This window comes from Lolium rigidum, chromosome 6, assembly GCF_022539505.1.
Source record: "Lolium rigidum isolate FL_2022 chromosome 6, APGP_CSIRO_Lrig_0.1, whole genome shotgun sequence".
NCBI classification, from domain to species: Eukaryota; Viridiplantae; Streptophyta; class Magnoliopsida; order Poales; family Poaceae; genus Lolium; species Lolium rigidum.
In genome coordinates, this window is record NC_061513.1 from 253,287,359 (window position 1) to 253,294,370 (window position 7,012).

Below are 7,012 nucleotides of genomic sequence, written 5' to 3' on the forward strand. Positions count from 1 at the left end.
ATAGTTGACCTCGTAATGATGGTCTGCTTGCAAGACTTCCAGGAAACAGCGCCACCTCCAAGTGTAAACAAATAACCACTTGTGGCCTTAGTCTCATCAGCATCAGATATCCAATTTGCATCACTATAACCCTCAAGTACCCTTGGATACCCAGTATAGTGAATGCCATAACTCGCAGTGCCTTTCAAATAGCGCAAACTCTTTCAAGAGCATGCCAATGAACATCTCCAGGTATAGACACGAAACGGCTGATTTTACTTACAGCAAAGGAGATGTTAGGCCTCGTGGCGCTGGCTAAATACATAAGCGAGCCAATGATCTGCGAATATCACAATTGATCTCTAGCAATTCTTTTATTCTTACGAATTATCACACTAGGATCATAAAGCGTTGGAGAAGATTTGCAGTCGCTATACCCGAAGCGACTCGGGATCTTTTCCACATAGTGGGGCCGAAGCAATGTAATCCCACCATCGTCATCCTTCGGCGAGCTTGATGTTTAAGATCACATCGGCTACTCCCAAGTCCTTCATCTCAAAACAACGAGATAGGAACTCCTTGACCTCCTTAATCACAGTAAGGCTGGTCCCGAATATCAATATGTCATCGACATAGAGACAAAGAGTAACTCCCTCGCCCCCACCATGGCGATAGTATACACACTTGTCAGCTTCATTTACAACAAAGCCTTCAGCGGTTAAAGTTCTTTCAAACTTCTCATGACACTGCTTAGGTGCTTGCTTAAGCCCATACAAAGACTTCAGTAATTTACACACCTTTCCTTCTTGACCATCTACTACAAATCCATCATGCTGCTCCATATAAATTACCTCTTCAAGCTCTCCATTTAGGAAGGCAGTCTTAACATCCATTTGATGAACGAGAAGACCATGTGAGGCAACCAAGGATAGTAGCACTCGAATGGTGGTCAATACGGCAACGGTGAGTATGTATCAAAGAAATCTTCACCTTCTTTACGGGTATAACCATTGGCCACAAGACGTGCCTTGTACTTTTCAATAGTACCATCAGGCCTAAGCTTTTTCTTGAACACCCATTTACATCCTACAGGTTTGCACCCATAAGGACGATCAGTAATTTCCCAAGTTCCATTGGCTAAGATGGAATCCATCTCGCTACGGACAGCTTCCTTCCAGTAGTCAGCATCCAGAGATGCATGAGCTTCTGAAATAGAAGTGGGAGTGTCATCCACGAGGTACACAATGAAGTCATGTCCAAAGGACTTTGCAGTCCTCTGTCTCTTGCTCCTTTTGGGAGCTTCATTGTCATCCTCCACAGGATTATCAAAGTGTTCTATAGCCATGGTAGGTTCAGGACATAATTCCTGAGTAGATGAACTTGGCATCTCCTGAATTGATGAGCTAGATGTTTCTTTCATAGGAAAGATGTCCTCAAAGAAAGTCGCATCATTCGACTCCATAATTGTACCAACATGCATGTCGGATACCTCAGATTATACTATCAAAAATCTGTAGCCAATGCTATGAAATGCATATCCTAGAAGAACACAATCCACGGTTTTTGGTCCAAGCTTGCGCTTCTTGGGCATCGGCACATTAACTTACGCCATACAACCCCAAGTTCGTAGGTAAGAGAGTTTCAGCCTTTTCCTTTCCCGTTCCTCAAACGGGGTAATGGTTTTATTCTTTGTGGGGACACGGTTTACGACATGACATGCAGTCAATATCGCCTTCCCCCACCATGCCTTGGAGAGACCCGATGTATCTAACATGGCGTTAACCAAATCAGTTAGAGTATGGTTCTTTCTTTCGGCCACCCCATTTGACTGAGGTGAGTAGGGAGGCGTCCTCTCATGGATAATACCATGTTCCGCACAAAAAGAATCAAACTCTTTGGAAAAATACTCTCCACCACGATCAGATCTTAGCCGCTTGATCTTTCGATCAAGTTGGTTTTCTGCTTCAGCTTTAAAGATTTTGAAGTGATTAAGAGCTTCATCTTTAGGTTTCAGGAGGTACACATAACAATATCGAGTAGAGTCATCAATTAAAGTCATGAAGTATCGTTTTCCTCCTTTTGTCAATTCACCATTCATTTCACAAAGATCTGAATGTATAAGCTTCAGTGGTGCCAAGTCTCTTGCCTCCGCAGTCTTGTGAGACTTACGTGGTTGCTTAGCTTGCACACATACTTGGCACATGGATTTCTTGACAGTAGCAAATTTCGGAATTATATTCATATTCGCTAGCCGCGTCATGCACCCAAAATTAATGTGACAAAGTCGTGAATGCCAAATATCGGACTCACTATCATTGCAAACGTGATTAATAATTTGAGTACAGAAGTCTGACAAAGATAAGCGGAACAAGCCTCCGCACACATAACCCTTTCCAACAAATTGTCCACACTTGGAAATTACAACTTTATTTGACTCAAAAACCAACTTAAAACCATCTCGACATAAAAGCGATCCGCTAACGAGATTCTTATTAATGGAAGGAACGTGCTGCACATTCTTCAGCTGGATGGTCTTTCCCGAAGTAAACTTCAGATCCACCGTACCAACACCACGAACAGAAGCACGTGAGCCGTTTCCCATCAGCACAGAAGAAGTCCTTGCGACCTAATAAGAAGAAAACATAGAGACATCAGAACATACATGTGTATTGGCTCCGTTGTCTATCCACCAATCAGGAGAATTGCATACTAAAAGGACAGTAGGAGAAGTACCGTACCAACGTCCTTCATCTCAGTATCAACACCAATAACAACATTTGTAGACTTGCCGCTATTCTCACGCCGATCATGGCGTTCTGGGCAATCAGGAGCCCAATGTCCAGGAGCGCCACAAACATGGCAGTTCCCTTTCTTCTTATAAGGAGTCTTCCTCTTGAAGTTGGTTGAGTTGGAGGCTTTGTTCTTCACGCCAAACTTGCCTTTTCCATTGTTCTTATTCTTAGACTTGTGAGATTGGAAGTTCTTCTTCTGTACCACATTGGCACTAGAACCTCCCTAAAAACTACGAGCGCGTGTGTCCTTTGCTCTCGCCTTCTCTTCCACATGAAGCGAGCCAATGAGATCCGAAACGGAAAACTCTTGTCTCTTATGTTTCAGAGAAGTAGCAAAGTTCCTCCACGAGGGAGGAAGCTTGGCAATAATTCCACTGGCCACAAATTTGTCCGGTAAGGTACACTTAAACTGCTCGAGTTCTTTGGCAAGAGACTGAATCTCATGAGCCTGCTCAACCACGGAGCGCTCATCAGTCATCCTGTAGTCATAGTATTGCTCCATGACATACAATTCAGTGCCAGCGTCCGAGACCCCAAATTTGGCCTCGAGCGCATCCCACGTATCTTTACCATGGTCGAAAGCCATGTACGGGTCAATAATGTTGTCCCCAAGAATGCTGAACAAGGCCGCCTTAAACATGGCGTTGACCTTCTCAAAGTTTTCCTGCTCCTCTACAGAGAGAGGCCCCTCAGGTCTAGCATCTGTGGCGCTAAAACAACCTAGGTTTGTAAACCATAGAACTGCCTTTGTGCGCCACCTCTTGTAATGCATACCATCAAAGAGGGGAGGTCGAGTAGCGGCAGCAACGCTGCTTGAATTGATTTGCCTAAAATCAGGTTTTTGGATTGATGAATATGTAAGCAAATATCCATATGAAATAATCCGTACAAGTAATTGATAAATCATGACTACGAAAATAACAAATAAACTAATCATGCAGACTAGTAAGGTAGATGAAAAGATCACATCTAAACAAGATAAACTGATCGCATCTACCACACAAACTAGAAGAAGAAACTCTAACAGAAACTGAAAGAGAAACGACAAGATCACATACTTTGCAGCAGCGCCGTTGTCGCCCATGTTGAGGTTGCCGAAGAAGTCGCTGAGGTCCAGGAAGAAGTTGTCGGTGTGGAGGAACTCGTCGTCCAATGACGACGTCGTGATGCTAGTAGTCGCGCCGGAGCGCTCCCCAAAAACCTGATTGCCCCTCACCTGTACAGGTTCACAAGAGGCAGGGTTCCGGAGGCCTACTGTCCCGGTAGTCGGTGCACGCCGACGGACGGGATGAGGAAGATGAAGGCGGCGGCGCAATGAACTGGAAACAGGTAGTCGCGTATGCGTCTAGTTACGGCGGCTAGGGTTGCGCAGGGTCTTATATAGTGTGGTTCGGGAAGGTCGTGGGGCGCAGCCCACGTCCGAGTCGGCACAACCACGATCCAGAAACACCAGAAGGCAAAACGGCTGAGTAACGCGTCCGTTAATGACTCAAAATTGATTACACAATTAATTTCCCAAACAACAAAAATATAAACTCGGCTCGGCAAGATTTCCGCAACCCGCGGTGCGTCGTGACGTGTCGTGACGAGGCGAGGCGTGGCGAGGCGAGGCGGGCGGCGGAGGAGGAGGAGTGCGCGAGGGCTCTCTCTCTTCTCACTCACTTACTAAGACTAGAACAGCTCACCTTATAAGCCACTCCAACTCCCTCCCAACTAGCAATGTGGGACTAAACTTCAGCCCCCACTAGTGCTGCCACTGATTATTGGAATGGGCCATGTGAGTTTCAGAATTTGATAATGGGCCATGGGCCAAAGGCCAAATGCCCAAAATTCTAGCAGTTCCCTCTCGAGACCATAAGGCAAATATTACATGGTGCACAACACATAATATCAAGAGAGAGAACTAACACACATTAATACTTCAAACCATAAATCATCTTACATTAATCTCATATTCATGCTAGGGTTTCTCCATCTCCCCAAAAACTAAAGAAACTACTCACACATGGAAACAATCATGAACATTATTATAATCTTATGGAGGGGATGAAAGGAATGGAATAAGTTCGAATACAAATCCACAATAGCAATTAATATTGCAACTATGGTGGGAGGTGAATGCCGTTAGTGGATGCAACGATTGATGATAAAGGGGATGATGCCTTGTCATCCGAGGATCCACGTAGCAGCTCGGATGTTGTCATCTCCAAAGTTCCTTCTCTAGATCTGATCTGGGGTGATTTTTCTCTGTTTTGCGGAGTTGCGTGTCTCTGATCTCTATGTCGTCTGCGTGAGATGAAAGTATTTGACGAGGTGGTGCTTCCGGCATGTCGTACGTGCGGACGGTACGGGCAGACTCTGCCCTTACCGATGCCCGCTAAACTTACTGGAAGTTGTCTGATACGTCTCCGACGTATCGATAATTTCTTATGTTCTATGCCATATTATTGATGATACCTACATGTTTTATGCACACTTTATGTCATATTCGTGCATTTTCTGGAACTAACCTATTAACAAGATGCCGAAGTGCACATTGCTCGTTTTACGCTATTTTTGGTTTCAGAAATCCTAGTAAGGAAATATTCTCGGAATTGGACGAAATCAAAGCCCAGGGGCCTATTTTTCCACGAAGCTTCCAGAAGTCCGAAGACGAGACGAAGAGGGGCCACGGGGTGGCCAAACCCTAGGGCGGCGCGGCCCCACCCCTGGCCGCGCCGGCCTATGGTGTGGGCCCCCCGTGCCGCCTCTTGACTTGCCCTTCCGCCTACTTAAAGCCTCCGTGATGAAACCCCCAGTACCGAGAGCCACGATACGGAAAACCTTACTGAGACGCCGTCGCCGCCGATCCCATCTCGGGGGATCCAAGAGATCGCCTCCGGCACCCTGCCGGAGAGGGGAATCATCTCCCGGAGGACTCTACGCCGCCATGGTCGCCTCCGGAGTGATGAGTGAGTAGTCTACCCCTGGACTATGGGTCCATAGCAGTAGCTAGATGGTTGTCTTCTCCTCATTGTGCTTCATTGTTGGATCTTGTGAGCTGCCTAACATGATCAAGATCATCTATCTGTAATTCTATATGTTGTGTTTGTCGGGATCCGATGGATAGAGAATACTATGTCATGTTAATTATCAAGTTATTATACATGTGTTGTTTATGATCTTGCATGCTCTCCGTTTCTAGTAGAGGCTCGGCCAAGTTTTTACTTTTAACTCCAAGAGGGAGTACTTATGCTCGATAGTGGGTTCATGCCCGCATTGACACCTGGGACAAGTGACGGAAAGTTCTAAGGTTGTGTTGTGCTTGTTGCCACTAGGGATAAAACATTGGCGCTATGTCCGAGGATATAGTTGTTGATTACATTACGCACCATACTTAATGCAATTGTCTGTTGTTTAGCAACTTAATACTTGGAGGGGTTCGGATGATAACCTCGAAGGTGGACTTTTTAGGCATAGATGCGGTTGGATGGCGGTCTATGTACTTTGTCGTAATGCCCAATTAAATCTCACTATACTTATCATGTCATGTATGTGCATTGTTATGCCCTCTCTATTTGTCAATTGCCCGACTGTAATTTGTTCACCCAACATGCTTTTATCTTATGGGAGAGACACCTCTAGTGAACTGTGGACCCCGGTCCATTCTTTTAATACTGAAATACAAATCTGTCTGCAATACTTGTTTCTATCGTTTTCTCCGCAAACAATCATCTTCCACACAATACGGTTAATCCTTTGTTACAGCAAGCCGGTGAGATTGACAACCTCACTCGTTTCGTTGGGGCAAAGTACTTTGGTTGTGTTGTGCAGGTTCCACGTTGGCGCCGGAATCTCCGGTGTTGCGCCGCACTACATCCCGCCGCCATCAACCTTCAACGTGCTTCTTGGCTCCTCCTGGTTCGATAAACCTTGGTTTCTTTCTGAGGGAAAACTTGCTGCTGTGCGCATCATACCTTCCTCTTGGGGTTGCCCAACGAACGTGTGAAATACACGCCATCATTGTCTCGCATCGTCCTTTTCCCAGGTACATAATTAAGTGCTAAAATGATTTCTATCATGTCAAAATGCCAGAAAATGACAGTTTTCATTGATATTTCATCACTGCATTATTATTTCAAGATCCTGTGTAGACAAGCATAAAAGGGCGCGGTAACGTGGTAAAAGACAAAGGTCCTACTACTACGTAATGATAACTTAATGAAATAATGATTTAAAAACATGCTAAAAATACACTCATA